Consider the following 16,161-nt stretch of genomic DNA (forward strand, 5'->3'; position numbering starts at 1 on the left):
TTAGCCTATGTAAATCTTTATGTAGGCTAAAACGGCGAATCAAAAGGGGATGCAAATAGCGCCCGCTACGCTATTTGCGTTCCCCTTGATTTTCGCCATCATAGTCTACGTAAATATTTACGTAGATTAAGACGGTAAAAAGAAGGAACGCAAATGGCGGTGGCCATAACCGCCGCCATTTGCGTACGCGTGTTTTTTTTAAAAAACCACCCCCAACCATGATAGGCTACGTAAAGATTTACGTAGCTTATCACGTCTTTTTTTTAAAACCTAGCCATGATAGGCTACGTAAATTTTACATAGCCTATCACGTCTTTTCTTTTTTCACAAGCCTGGAAATAGCGGCGGCCGGTCAGAAGACTGGCGGCCGGAGCCGCCACTGCCACCAGAGCCGCCGCCACCCAGAAGATCTGCCCCAGGTAAGTCTCATCCCAGGGGGCATCCACGGGGGGGCAGGGAGGTGGCAGCCCATTCCACCACAGATTTTGGGGGGCCGAATGCACTGGCATTCGGCCTCACTGAGATCCGTGGCAGAATTCTCTGACATCCCTACTGATAATGGATTCAGGTGGCTTTCAGAGCCCATGCAAGAGAACTCTGATTCCTTAAAAAACAAAAACAAAAGCAGCTTCAGGTCTTTGTTAGATGAATGTGAAATGTAGTTAACTCCTTAAAAGAAAACCTTTGTGGTTCAACCTCTACACATAGTTTCATGTTTTAAAACAGGGCTTGGCAACACGGCCACCCCCTGGCTAGTTTGTGGTGACAACAAGGAAAAAACACAATTTTCCTTTAAAACAAGGCACGTAGGAAGCCCGTGCCTAGTTGGGAAGGAGAATTGTGCTCCTGCAAGCCTGTGAATGTGATACTGCTTCTGAACAAGGTGCTCACTCCCCATGTGCCTTGTTTAAAAGGGAAATTACAGCTTATTATAAAAAAAAAATCATCAATATGAATTATATAATTGTACTTCAGGGTGAAGCAATGGTGTTGATTCTTCTAGAGAGCCATACAAAAGATGTTGCTTTACTTTTCAGAGTAAATGGTGTATCGCTTTCTTCCAGCTAGTAACAAAGCCAAAAACTGTGTAAATCTCTTATTCATCTTTATGCAACATGAGTGAAGAGTTTTGGATAAGAATCAAATAAAAATATTCAGACAAAACAAAAACATCCTTTAACAATTTTGTTTTAGTGTGACGAATGCTGCTTTATAAACTTGGTATCATCTCTGAAGAAATCCATTTCAATAATGTTTACATAGTCTTATGGTATACATGTATGGATTTCCCCCCTTGAGCAAGGCTGTTCAAATGCATTCCTGACATCATTTTTAAGATACATAAATAACAAATCATCTCTAAGTGAAGGAGCACCAACATTTATACCATTACAATATAAATAGCCAGTTCTAATTATTGCAGGAATCATGAATGAAAAATGAAAACAGTGTACAAATCCAAAACAACGTTATGAAATTTCTCTGTTTTGCTATCTACCAATGTATAGGAGGGAAATTCTTAAGAAAAATGTGTAACTGAAATTCCTATGTTACAATTAGCATCTGTTATAACTATTTACATGAGTTGCATCTGTAATATGTATATATGAGTATGCAACCACTTACATACCTCACGGTGTGGCTGACCATATACAGAGTCCAGAATCTCTACTAGGTAAGTGTTTCTGTGGTCCTGTTTTGGGGCATTCCAGTGTACTGGGGACAGAAACTTACAGAGTTAAAGAATGGAATGGAGGAAACCTTTGGTTCAGAACTGTGGCTCATAAACAGCCTGTCTGTTTCTTATTGGATGGGAAGGCAAACATTTATCTCAGCCTGGAACTTTGGATTCTGAAATGAGGAAAAAGAGAGATAAATGTTTCCTATGATGAATAGGCCTTGGCCAAGCCATGGAACAACAGACCAGTATGAAGAAAATACCAAGTTGTATACTTTCCTTAGAGCAGGTTTCATCAGATTCAGTGGGACTTGCTTATGAGTAGGCATAGAGAGGATTGCTCTGTTAAAATGTTTTAAACTACGTTTTATCAGGAGGAAGTCTATAGAATGATGAAATTTAGGGTTTAGTGATTGTTGTTGTTGTTCAGTCGTTAAGTCGTGTCCGACTCTTCGTGACCCCATGGACCATAGCACGCCAGGCCTTCCTGTCCAGCGCTCTCTCCCGGAGCACGCTCAAGTCCATATTCATTGCATCAGTGATGCTATCTAGCCATCTCATCCTCTGCCGTCCCCTTCTCCTTTTGCCTTCAATCTTTCCCAGCATCAGGGTGTTTTCCAGTGACTTTTCTCTTTGCATTAGGTGGCCAAAATATTTGAGCTTCAGCTTCAGTATCTGTCCTTCCAATGAGCAGTTAGGGTTGATTTCCTTTAGGATTGACTGATTTTACCTCCTTTCAGTCCAGGCGACTCCTAAGAGTCTTCTCCAGCACCACAGTTCAAAAGCATCAATTCTTCGGCGCTCAGCCTTTCTTATAGTCCAGCTCTCACAGCCATATGTTACTACTGGGAAAATCATAGCTTTGGTTATACGGACATTTGTCGGCAAGGTGATGTCTCTGCTTCTTACTATGCTGTCTAGGTTTGCCATAGCTTTCCTCCCAAGGAGCAAGCGTCTTTTAATTTCATGGCTACAGTCACTGTCTGCGGTGATCTTGGAGCCCAAGGAAATAAAATCTGTCACTGCTTCCATTTCTTCCCCTTCTATATGCCAGGAAGTGATGGGGCCACATGCCATGATTTTAGTGTTTTTAATGTTGAGTTTCAAACCAGCTTTTGCACTCTCCACTTTCACCCTCAACAAGAGGCTTTTTAGATCCTCTTCGCTTTCTGCCATTAGGGTGGTGGCATCTGCGTATCTGAGGTTGTTGATAATTCTCCTGGCAATCTTAATTCTTACCTGTGATTCATCCAACCCGGCGTTTCTCATGATGTACTCTGCATATAAGTTAAATAAGCAGGGCGACAATATGCAGCCTTGTCGTAATCCTTTCCCAATTTTGAACCAATTGGTTGTTCCATGCCTGGTTCTTACTGTTGCTTCTTGTCCCTCGTACAGGTTTCTCAGGAGACAGGTAAGGTGGTCTGGAACTCCCATCTCTTTCAGAATTTGCCAGAGTTTGTTGTGATCCACACAATCAAAGGCTTTAGTGTAGTCAATGAAGCAGAGATAGACGTTTTTCTGGAATTCTCTTGCTTTCTCCATGATCCAGTGAATGTTGGCAATTTGATCTCTAGTTCCTCTGCCTCTTTGGAACCCAGCTTGTACTTCCGGTAGTTCTCAGTTCACATACTGCTGAAGCCTAACTTGTAGGATTTTGAGCATCACCTTGCTGCCATGTGAAATGAGCGCAATTGTGCGGTAGTTTGAACACTCTTTGGCGTTGCCCTTCTTTGGAACTGGAATGTAAACTGACCTTTTCCAGTCTTGTGGCCACTGTTGAGTGTTCCAAATTTGTTGGCATATTGAGTGCAGCACTTTAACAGCAGCACCTTTTAGGATTTTAAATAGCTCAGCTGGAATACAGTCATCTCCGCTAGCTTTGTTGTTACTAATGCTTCCTAAGGCCCACTTGACTTCACTCTCCAGGATGTCCAGCTCAAGTTCAGTGACTGCACTATCATGGCTATCAGGGACATTCAGATCTTTCCTGTATAGTTATTCTGTTTATTCTTTCCAACTCTTCTTAATCTCATCTGCTTCTGTTAGGTCCCTGCCTTCTTTGTCCTTTATCATGCCCGACTTTGCATAAAACGTTCCCTTGAGATCTCCGATTTTCTTGAAGAGATCTCTAGTCTTTCCCATTCTATTGTTTTCCTCGATTTCTTTGCATTGTTCATTTAAGAAGGCCTTCTTGTCTCTCCTTGCTATTCTCTGGAACTCTGCATTCAGTTGGCTATATCTTCCCCTTTCTCCCTTGCTTTTCGCTTCCCTTCTTTCCTCAGCTACTTGTAAAGCCTCATCAGACAGCCACTTGGCTTTCTTGCATTTCTTTTTCTTTGGGATGGATTGAGTTGCTGCCTCCTGAACAATGTTATGGACCTCCGTCCATAGTTCCTCAGGCACTCTGTCTATCAGGTCTAATCCCTTAAATCTATTAATCACCTCCACTGTATATTCATAAGGGATATGATTTAGGTCATACCTGAATGGTTTAGTGGTTTTCCCTACGTTCTTCAATTTAAGCCGAAATTTTGCAATAAGAAGCTCATGATCTGAGCCACAGTCTGCTCCAGTTCTTGTTTTTACTGACTGTATAGAGCTTCTCCATCTTTGGCTGCAAAGTACATAATCAATCTGATTTTGATATTGACCATCTGGTGATGTCCATGTGTAGAGTCACCTCTTGTGCTGTTGGGAAAGAGTGTTTGCTATGATCAGCGTGTTCTCTTGGCAAAACTCGATTAGCCTTTGTCCTGCTTCATTTTGTACACCAAGGCCATGCTTGCCTGTTATCCCGGTGATTTCATGACTTCCTACTTTAGCATTCCCATCACCTATGATGAAAAGGACATCTTTTTTTGGTGTTAGTTGTAGAAGGTGTTGTAGGTCTTCATAGAACCGATCAACCTCAGCTTCTTCGGCCTCAGTGGTTGGGGCATAGACTTGAATTACTGTGATGTTGAATGGTTTGCCTTGGATTCGTACTGAGATCATTCTATCGTTTTTGAGATTGTACCCCAGTACTGCTTTTCCCACCCTTTTGTTGACTATGAGTGCTACTCCATTTCTTCTAAGGGATTTATTTATTTATTTAAAGCATTTTTACTCTGTTCTCCAGCTGAAAAAGCTCCCAGAACTGTTTATAAAGGTCAGTAATAGAACAGTGGTTCAATTCGCACATAACGTCTAATCCAGGATTTGTTCAGCCTAACTGTAGTTTGTCTGAACATCCAGACCCATCCTAGGAAACAAACGGTGGTTTATTTTTTTGACAACAAACTAAAATTTGAATTTGGTTCACTGTTACCTTACAAATCCCAGGTTTCTTTAATCATGGCTTGTTGTTACATCTAAATCCATATTCCTGGCTTAATCCTGGTTTGTTTCTGAGTCTTGCCGCCGTGTCTTCTTGTCAAGCGACAGAGATGCGAAGCATAAGCAGCTAGCAAATGAAACTGCTCCACAGCCTACCTACTCTCCACTTTTCCTGAAGTCGTCTTCCCTTGAAAATCCACCTGGCAACAGAGTTCTGTCCCTGCCCTCCCTCTCAGGCCAGACCCCTCCAGCTTCGCTGCTGCTTGTAGAGGAAACTTCAAAGTGATCTCTGCATAATCTACTAACATCTATTCAGGGATACATGTTTAAAGTACAACTGAACTTTTAGAAGAACACCCTGACCATTACATCCACGGTGCTGAAGATAAATAGCTTTCAAAGGGAAGAAAGGATTGATTGTTGGCATTCCTTCACAGGTTGAATATTTTCCCATATGTTATTGGGTAAGTCTAAGTTGTGACTGCAAGACACTTCTCACCTCATTGACCAAAGAATGACCCCAGAGAGTTCTCCCTATATTGCTATGGGCACTCTGCACCTTCCCCCCGCCCGAAGGCCAATCATACCTAACCATGGCATGGGAGCTGGGTTCATTTACACATGACACCCATTCTTTAGGAGAGAACAAAAATCCACCTCCACCCCCAAAAAAGAAGTGCTCCTTCCTCTTCTTTGCAAAGGAGTTAAAAAAAAACCTTAGCTACTGCAATCTCATTTTGGCAGCAATTCCTGCAAGCTGAAATACCCATTTGGACACTTCCTGTCCCACAGCTACATTTGTCACTTCTATCTGCCATATCAACAACAGTAATGATGATAGCTGGTAGCTGAAGGCCTCAATGATGGGAGGTGGAGGTAGGTGAGCTCTCAGCTAGATCTGCATCCTGGCTTGATGGACGGTGCTTTGACTTTCATATGTGTATAAGCAATGCAACTAGTTTATGAATTTCCCTCCTGTGTTTTGATCTTAAAACATTTTCACTGACATGTTATCTGGCTGCCAGCATAATGCTCTTGCAAAATCTTAAGAGTGATACAGCATTTTGTGATGTTGTGCAGTGCAACAGCTTATAAAACCCCATTCTAAGCATTTATTTAATGGATCAGCAATTATCAGGATCAGGACATTTGCTGTATCTTACTTCAGCAGCAGTTTCTAGAAACTGTGTAGTGGATAACATCTTCAACAGTTTGGCAAAATCATAATCTAATAGAAGGGGAAAAAGAATATTTTTCTGTGGGATTTTCAAGACTGGACATTAAATACTTTTCAAATGTATACAGTCTTTTTCTTTCTAAACTTACTAAGGACTAGAAACATTTTCAGGTACTCATAGAGCCAGCTTGTATTACAATAGACAATATATTTACATATTTGTTTGATATTTTAATCTGAATGATCTCATTCAGTAATGAATCCCTATGCTTGATCACATTTTTAGATTTGCATGTAATCCAATATCACCCCACCACCACCACCAAAAAAGAGCCATTCGTTTCTGTCAACCTATGTTTCACTCATGCGGTGATACAGTTGTATATACATGCTGTGCCTACTGCCATTCAACTGAACTATAGACTATACTTCAAGAGATCCAGACAGTAACCATCTGCCTGCCTTACACAGATGGGATCAGGTAAAATCAAATCCCAACATTTTTCTAACCCTTAATACCTTTTAAAGTTGTAAGCACATCTGAATACATAAAAGAGTTTTTTTTTAAGAATGAAAGCAAAGACACACGCTTCCCAAGGTTACATATTTAATTTTTAATAAGCAAATAGAGAACTAATATACCCTGGTCTGTTCATGTATTTTAGTTTGGACATACATCCGCATGTCTAGTAGATTATCTGCCCTCTTCCATGCTGGACTTGGCTCTTTTCAGCTTAGCAGGGGACATTTGAGATCTTTATTCCAGGAAATTATTCTAAAGAATATATTTCGTTCAAGGTCTCTAATTTTAAAAAAGGTTCCAAGAAATCAATCAATTTACATTCTGCTGTTTTGTTATTATGTCTGCCATGCACCTGCCCAATAAGTCTCCTAATTTCTTATATTTTAGTGAACCATATTGTTGTTGTTCAGTCGTTCAGTCGTGTCCGACTCTTCGTGACCCCGTGGACCATAGCACGCCAGGCCTTCCTGTCCTGCGCTCTCTCCCGGAGCGTGCTCAAGTTCATATTCATTGCATCCGTGATGCTATCTAGCCATCTCATCCTCTGCCGTCCCCTTCTCCTTTTGCCTTCAGTCTTTCCCAGCATCAGGGTCTTTTCCAGGGAGTTTTCTCTTCGCATTAGGTGGCCAAAATATTGGAGCTTCAGCTTCATTATCTGTCCTTCCAATGAGCACTCAGGGTTGATTTCCTTTAGGATGGACTGATTTGACCTCCTTGCAGTCCAGGGGACTCGTAAGAGTCTTCTCCAGCACCACAGTTCGAAAGCATCAATTCTGCGGCGCTCAGCCTTCCTTATAGTCCAGCTCTCACAGTCATACATTACTACTGGGAAAACCATAGCTTTGATTAGACGGACCTTTGTCGGCAAGGTGATGTCTCTGCTTCTTACTATGCTGTCTAGGTTTGCCATAGCTTTCCTCCCAAGGAGCAAGCGTCTTTTCATTTCATGGCTACAGTCACCGTCTGCGGTGATCTTGGAGCCCAAGAAAGTAAAATCTGTCACTGCTTCCATTTCTTCCCCTTCTATATGCCAGGAAGTGATAGGGCCAGATGACATGATCTTAGTTTTTTTAATGTTGAGTTTGTTGAGTTTCAAACCAGCTTTTGCACTCTCCTCTTTCACCCTCAACAAGAGGCTCTTGAGATCCTTTTCGCTTTCTGCCATTAGGGTGGTATCGTCTGCATATCGGAGGTTGTTGATAATTCTCCCGGCAATCTTAATTCCGACCTCTGATTCATCCAACCCGGAATTTCTCATGATGTACTCTGCATATAAGTTAAATAAGCAGGGTGACAATATGCAGCCTTGTCGTACTCCTTTCCCAATTTTGAACCAATCGGTTGTTCCATCTCTGGTTCTTACTGTTGCTTCTTGACCCTCGTACAGGTTTCTCAGGAGACAGGTTAGGTGGTCTGGTACTCCCATCACTTTCAGAATTTGCCACAGTTTGTTGTGATCCACACAATCAAAGGCTTTAGCGTAGTCAATGAAGCAGAAATAGACGTTTTTCTGGAATTCTCTTGCTTTCTCCATGATGCAGCGAATGTTGGCGATTTGATCTCTAGTTCCTCTGCCTCTTCTAAACCCAGCTTGTACTTCCGGTAGTTCTCGGTTCGCATACTGCTGAAGCCTAGCTTGTAGGATTTTGAGCATCACCTTGCTGGCATGTGAAATGAGCGCAATTGTGCGGTAGTTTGAACACTCTTTGGCGTTGCCCTTCTTTGGAATTGGAATGTAAACTGACCTTTTCCAGTCTTGTGGCCACTGTTGAGTGTTCCAGATTTGTTGGCATATTGAATGCAGCACTTTAACAGCATCATCTTTTAGGATTTTAAATAGCTCGGCTGGAATACTGTCATCTCCGCTAGCCTTGTTGTTACTAATGCTTCCTAAGGCCCACTTGACTTCACTCTCTAGGATGTCCGGCTCAAGTTCAGTGACCGCACTATCATGGCTATCAGGGACATTCAGATCTTTCCTGTATAGTTCTTCTGTGTATTCTTGCCACCTCTTCTTAATCTCATCTGCTTCTGTTAGGTCCCTGCCTTCTTTGTCCTTTATCATGCCCGTCTTTGCACAAAACGTTCCCTTGAGATCTCCAATTTTCTTGAAGAGATCTCTAGTCTTTCCCATTCTGTTGTTTTCCTTGATTTCTTTGCATTGTTCATTTAAGAAGGCCTTCTTGTCTCTCCTTGCTATTCTCTGGAACTCTGCATTCAGTTGGCTATATCTTCCCCTTTCTCCCTTGCTTTTCGCTTCCCTTCTTTCCTCAGCTACTTGTAAAGCCTCATCAGACAGCCACTTGGCTTTCTTGCATTTCTTTTTCTTTGGGACGGATTTCGTTGCTGCCTCCTGAACAATGTTACGGACCTCCATCCATAGTTCCTCAGGCACTCTGTCTATCAGGTCTAATCCCTGAAATCTATTCCTCACCTCCACTGTATATTCATCAGGGATATGATTTAGGTCATACCTGAAAGGTTTAGTGGTTTTCCCTATGTTCTTCAATTTAAGCCGAAATTTTGCAAGAAGCAGCTCATGATCTGAGCCACAGTCAGCTCCAGGTCTTGTTTTTACTAACTGTATGGAGCTTCTCCATCTTTGGCTGCAAAGGACATAATCAATCTGATTTCGATATTGACCATCTGGTGACGTCCATGTGTAGAGTCACCTCTTGTGCTGTTGGAAAAGAGTGTTTGCTATGATCAGCATGTTCTCCTGGCAAAACTCTATTAGCTTTTGTCCTGCTTCATTTTGTACACCAAGGCCATGCCTGCCTGTTATCCCGGTGATTTCTTGACTTCCTACTTTAGCATTCCAATCCCCTATGATGAAAAGGACATCTTTTTTTGGTGTTAGTTCTAGAAGGTGTTGTAGGTCTTCATAGAACCGATCAACCTCAGCTTCTTCGGCCTCAGTGGTTGGGGCATAGACTTGAATTACTGTGATGTTGAATGGTTTGCCTTGGATTCGTACTGAGACCATTCTATCATTTTTAAGATTGTACCCCAGTACTGCTTTTCCCACCCTTTTGTTGACTATGAGTGCTACTCCATTTCTTCTAAGGGATTCTTGCCCACAATAGTAGATATGATGGTCACCTGAATTAAATTCGCCCATGCCTGTCCATTTGAGTTCGCTGATTCCCAAGATGTCGATGTTCAATCTTGCCATCTCCTGTTTGACCACCTCCAGCTTACCTTGATTCATTGATCTGACATTCCAGGTTCCTAAACAATATTGTTCTTTACAGCATCGGATTTTCTTTTCACCGCCAGACACATCCACAGCTGAGTGTCCTTTCGGGTTTGGCCCAGCCGCTTCACTCTTTCTGGCGCTACTTGGAAATACCCTCTGCTCTTCCCCAGTAGCATATTGGACACCTTCCGACCTGAGGGGCTCATCTTCCGGCGTCATATCTTTTAGCCTTGTGATACGTTCCATGGGGTTTTCTTGGCAAGAATACTGGAGTGGGTTGCCATTTCCTTCTCCAGTGGACCACATTTTGTCAGAACTCTCTGCCATGACCTGTCCGTCTTGGGTGGCCCTGCACGGCATAGCTTATGGCTTCACTGAGTTACGCAAGCCCCTTCGCCACAACAAGGCAGTGATCCATGAAGGGGGAACCATATAGATTAGAGGAACTAAATTTTCTAAGCATTAATATAATGTATGTTCTTTAAAATTATAAAACTATGTTTTAAAATAGGGTATACATTCACTACCACCTGATGATATAGTAAATAAATGTATGGGTGTTGTTGTTTTTAAATAGCTTGTATTAACAGTCCTGAAGTTCTTTTTTGCTCTGGCAAGGCTTACATAGGTAACACCAGCAGGAATAACAATGGAGTGAAATGTACATACTTAAGTCTGTGATAACGTTACGTTTATAGTTGTTTTCCATACACTTACAGAGCAACCTTAACCTCCACTGGCTGGGAGGGATTAGGATAAGGTGAACAAGTTCTTCCACTAGTGGAGAGGAGCTCCACCAGCAAGGATGCCACATCCACCTCAGAGACTTCAGTTCTACCTGTGGAGAGATTCATGGATGTAAATCTACAACTGGCAGTGTTCCTGCAGTTGGCAGCATGGGTGTTCGCAGAAATAATTTGGGGGAGGGAGGGAAGCTCTATGACTTGTAACTACAGGTTGTTGACTTGACTATTTGCAGTATTTATGCAACTGAATCCCGTGCACCATTGCATGGTGATAAAGACAAGCAACGAGAAACAATGGTGGGCTGCGCCTGTCGGTCATTTACTGTATTGTATGGGATTATACATTTCAGAACTAACTCCTAAGATTTTGCTTTATTTGTCCATTTAACAATTACAGAGTGAGGCACTAGAAAAACATATAACTTCAATTTGTCCATTGAACAGCAATACTGTGTAATACAGCAAGACTCTAAACCAAATTATAATCCCCTAAAGCGGAATTTCACGCCTTTTACACAGAATCTGCCTTAGCTGTGGTGAATGTCAGACATAGGGTCTAAAACCAATCAGACTTTTTGTTAATGCCTGTCTGTCCACAAAGTAAAGGAAAATATATTGCAAAGTGGATCATTCTTTAAACAAAAATTGAAGTCTTTGAGAATTTTGGCCAAACCCCTCAATAACTTCTTTTATAAATTTCTCCTTGGGATAGTTTTTCAACTTTTCTCTATAGACACTCGGCAAACACAAGCCAGACAATCAGTCTGCACTCATTGTGGAATGTAGCCATGTCTTCATCCTGCAACAAAGTGCTAAATGATCATTCAATTGTGCATGTTTTAGTGGGGAGGGGAAGTGCTGTAAGGATGGCCATTTTAATAGGAGGGAACAGCTTGGTGTGGTCCAATAGTTCAGTAAGGGAGCAATCCTATGTCCCCTAGCTCTGAGCTCAGAGACAGGGCTCCAAGACTGAAGCCAGGAAACCACGCTCCCCTCCCCCTCCTAGCCGGTGCAGAGACAACTGCTGCCTCTAGGCACTCTTAACAGAGCTTGGAGACAGGGACAAGGGGACATTCCTGTGGGATGAGGGGAGAAAACCAGGATGGCAGTCCTATGATCTTTCTTATGGCCACCCCAGCCTCCCCCCGCCCCAAAGTCTCCACTAGACAAAATGGCCCATCTACCTAAAATGCAGAGAGGCAGGCACAAGGCACCTTCCTCTCTGCATAGGATACCCATAAGCCTCCAAATTTGAGGACTTACGAGTACCCAGGGCACAACACATAGGATTGCACCCTAAGAGTCATGTTGCATATGTCACACAATGATAGGTATATTTCTTTGGCATGTCTTTTTGCCCACAACTCATACCAAGTAACAGATTCACCCCCAAAGTTTTCAAATTTGTAAAGTTCCTGAATGGAATTGGCAAGGGCTTGAAAATCTTTTTCTTCAGTATGGTACATCTGAGATGGATGTAGCTTCAGCCAATTGTAAGCAGGTGGGTTTTCATCACTGAGATGAGTCCTCAGTAAAGTAATAAGTGAAAGTAGGTAGGGAATGTAGATGGACCACTGATAGAACTCTACTGTGGATTAATTGGGATGACTAACAAAGTTTTTCTGTTGTATGGCTTGTCTAGGTGCTTTAAGTTCTTCATCCACTTCATCTGCCAATTTCTTGCACATTTCTATTATTATGCTAAAGTCACTAGCTTCCCTGTGTTGTTCCATTATTCCCAGCAACTCTCGTATATGTGTTTTCATTTCCATTACATCTAACTTCACAGATTGCAGAGTTTTGGTGACTGGTTCTAGCATCGAACAGTATTATGATCACAAGACACACAGTAAAAGTTGATGTCCACGATGCACACAACAACTTGTACAAAAGGTGACTTTTCTTGATGTTGCTTGCTGCTAATTGCTTGAGTTGTGAGACAATACTTGTGTAATTTTCTGCAAACACATGGATACTCATGTATTTTTTAGTCTACCGTGTTTCACATAGCATTAGAATGTTGGGTATTAGATGTTGTCTTTGGATGCGCTCACAGAAAAAAATTATGATGGCTTTAATTGTGACAACTGTATTACACGCATCACTTACACTGTTCAGATGGTTTACAGTGAGATTAAGTCTATGGGACGAGCAGTGGACAAAGATTGCCAGAGGATAGATTGCCCTGATTTGTACTTGAAACCCACTTCTTTTCCTGCCATAGTTGACCAACCATTGCATCCTTGTCCAACTAACTTATTGAGATCTAGTCCAAAATCAGAACAAGCAGGTAAGACTGTGTTAGCTTATGCCTACTGCAGTTTGGTCTAAGACTGAAATGAACCCAAGGAATTCCTCATGTACAGAGGCATTCCCATCTCTTTCTTCCACAAATCTTACATGTAAAGACAATTATTCTGTGCCAGAAATATCTGCTGTTTCATCAGCTAAAACTGAGAATTTAAGAGCATAAGAAGAACCATGCTGGATCAGACCAAGGATCCATCTAGCATTCTGTTCACATACTGACTAACCAGCTGTTGACAGGAAACTCACAAGCAGGACATGAGTGCAACAGCCCCTCCCACCCATGTTCCCCAGCAACTGGTGTATATACAGTCAGGGCCAGAAATTAGGGATGGCAGAGAATTTCTCCACGAATCTCTGGGAGGCCGAATGGCAACGCATTCGGCCCCCCGAAATTGGTGGAGAAATTCTCTGCCAGCCCCCCGCCCCACCCCGGGATGGGACTTACCTCGTGCGAATGTCCCTCTCGGTGGCGGGTCTTGGCGGTGGTTCGGCGGGGGCGGCGGCCGGTCTTCTGACCAGCTGCCGCTGCCGCCATTGCAAAAGAAAAAAGAAAAACACACACACACCCGTGATAGGCTACGTAAATCGTTACGTAGCCTATCACGGCTAGATTGCCAAAGTCGGCTAGATTTCCAAAGTCAGCCGTGATAGGCTATGTAAATCGTCACGTAGTCTATCACGGGTGACTTCGGAAAAAAAAGCACGTACGCAAATGCCGGCACACATGGGCACCGCCATTTGCGTTCCTTAGTTTGGCACGTCTAGTCTACGTAAAGATTTACGTAGACTACGGCGAAAATAAGGGCAACGCAAATAGCGTTCCCTTATTTTCGCCGTAGTTTACGTAAATCTTTACGTAGACTAGACGTGCCAAACTAAGGAACGCAAATGGTGGTGCCCATGGGCGCCGCCATTTGCATATGCGCTTTTTTTTTTCAAAGTCACCCGTGATAGGCTACGTGACGATTTACATAGCCTATCACGGCTGACTTTGGAAATCTAGCCGTGATAGGCTACATAAATCGTTACGTAGCCTATCACGGGGGTGTGTGTGTGTTTTTACTTTTTTTTTTCGCGGCTGGGTCGACGGGGCGCTCCTCCCCGGCCTGAATTTCGGCGGCGAGGGATGGGGCGCCTCCCCCCCAGCCTGAATTTTGGCCGGGCGAGGCGGGGCGCCTCCCCCTTCGCCTGAACTTCAGGGGGAGAAGCGAAGCGCCTCCCCCCCACCGCGAAGCAAGCTGCGGGACAAGGTAAGTCCCCTTCGTCCATCCCTGCCAGAAATATTGGAACAAGGATGACTGTTTTGGCAGTTGGCCTCTGTACACCACCACATTGAAGTTGAAAGGAAACACACCCAGATGGGAGCAAAGTCAGGACTTTCAGCTGTAATTCAAGGGGTTCGACAAAAGTGGGGCACTAACCATTCAGGAAGTACAGCCAGCAGCATACACACACACCCATCGTTGCTGGCTCATAAGTAATGGAACGAATGGCTGACAAGCAGCTGCATGGCCAGGTGTGGCCTGTTACCTGGGTACCCCATGACCAATCAAGCAGAGAAAAGGCCTGGAGGTGGTTCTGAGTATTACTAGGGGTGTACGAAACCCCGCTTACCTGGCTCTGCTGGGTTCTGCTGGGGGGGGGGAGGTCCTCCGTCCCTCCCCCCGGAATCCTGGCCGGCCGGCTCCACTCTGCGGGGATTCCGCAGAGCTGCTGGCCAGCTCCACCAGTAGCCGGACATCCAGCCACTGGCTAGCAGGGACGCAAATGGCGGCGGTCATAGCCGCCACCGTTTGCGTCCCTGAATTCAGCCGTGATAGGCTATGTAAAGACTTACGTAGCCTATCATGTCTGGGTTTAAAAAAAAAAAACGCGTACGCAAATGGCGGCAACTATGGCCGCTGCCATTTGCATTCCTTATTTTTGGCAGTCTTAGTCTACGTGAATATTTACGTAGACTAAGACAGCGAAAATAAGGGGGAACGCAAATAGCGTCCAATACGCTATTTGTGTTCCCCCTTATTTTTGCCATCTTAGTCTACGTAAATATTTACGTAGACTAAGACGGCCAAAAATAAGGAACGGAAATGCTGGTGGCCATAGCCGCTGCCATTTGCGTACACTTTTTCTTTTTTTTTAACCCAGACGTGATAGGCTACGTAAGTCTTTACGTAGCCTATCACGAATGGGGGGGGACAGACTGCAAATGGCAGCGGCGGCGTCAGATAGTCAGAAGACCAGCTGCCGCCACCGAAGCCGCCACTGGAGCCGCCGCTGTCCGGAACATCCGCCCCAGGTAAGTCTCTTCCCAGGGGAGATCCGCGGGGGGGGGGGGCAGGCCGTTCTGCCACAGAGTTCTGGGGGCTGAATGCACTGGCATTCGGCCTCACCGAGATCCGTGGTGGAATTCTCTGACATCCCTATTACATTTGCATTTGGTAGCTGTTCCCTGGAACTCCCAACATGAGGTCCAAAGAGGTGTCCATGCAAGTGAAGGAGGCCACCATTAGGCTGAGGAAACAAAATAAACCCATCAGAGAGATAGCAAAAACAGTGGGAGTGGCCAATACAACAGTTTCGAACATCCTGAAAAAGAAGGAATTAACTGGCAAGCTCAGCAACAGCAAAAGACCTGGAAGACCACGAAGTCCACTAAAGGGGATGACCGCAGAATCCTGCTCATGGTGAAGAGGAACCCTTTCACAACATCTAGCCAGGTCAAGAACGCTCTTGCGGAGGTAAGCATGACATTGTGAACAGTTACAGTCAAGAGACAGCTTTATGAATTAAATACAGAGGCTTCACAACAAGGTGCAAACCACTGGTAACGCTCAAGAACCAAAAGGCCAGATTAGCCTTTTGCCAGCAAACACCTAAAAAAGCCTGCCCAGTTCTGGAATAAGATTCTTTGGACTGATGAAACCAAGATTAACTTTTACCAGAATGATGGGAAGAGAAAAGTATGGAGAAGGAAAGGAACAGCTCATGATCCAAAGCATACCACATCATCTATCAAACATGGGGGAGGCAATGTTATGGCACGGGCATGTATGGCTGCCAATGGAACCGGGTCACATCAATAATCAAGGTTTATTGATGACCTGACTTCTGATCAAAGCAGCAGGATGAATTCTGAAGTGTATAGGGCTATACTTACTGCTCAGATTCAGCCGAATGCTGCCAAACTGATAGGATGCTGCTTCATATTGC

The 16,161-nt window shown here is 43.7% G+C and overlaps 1 protein-coding gene and 1 long non-coding RNA gene across 2 annotated transcripts in view; one reads left to right on the plus strand and one right to left on the minus strand.

Moving 5' to 3' along the window:
- Window positions 1-16,161, minus strand: part of NCKAP5 (NCK associated protein 5) — a 904,891-nt gene that overhangs the window by 573,013 nt on the left and 315,717 nt on the right. The gene's annotated exons all lie outside the window — the stretch shown is intronic.
- The window catches only part of LOC146358359 (uncharacterized), an 81,631-nt gene that overhangs the window by 8,197 nt on the left and 57,273 nt on the right, over window positions 1-16,161 (plus strand). Inside the window, exons 2-3 of the long non-coding RNA XR_014784183.1 lie at window positions 332-419; window positions 12,431-12,534. This is a non-coding gene — a long non-coding RNA (uncharacterized LOC146358359). The remainder of the gene's footprint in view (window positions 1-331; window positions 420-12,430; window positions 12,535-16,161) is intronic.

The sequence above is a fragment of the Heloderma suspectum genome, chromosome 1, assembly GCF_057233095.1.
Source record: "Heloderma suspectum isolate Gila_16-S chromosome 1, 16-S_ref, whole genome shotgun sequence".
In the NCBI taxonomy this organism is placed as follows: Eukaryota; Metazoa; Chordata; class Lepidosauria; order Squamata; family Helodermatidae; genus Heloderma; species Heloderma suspectum.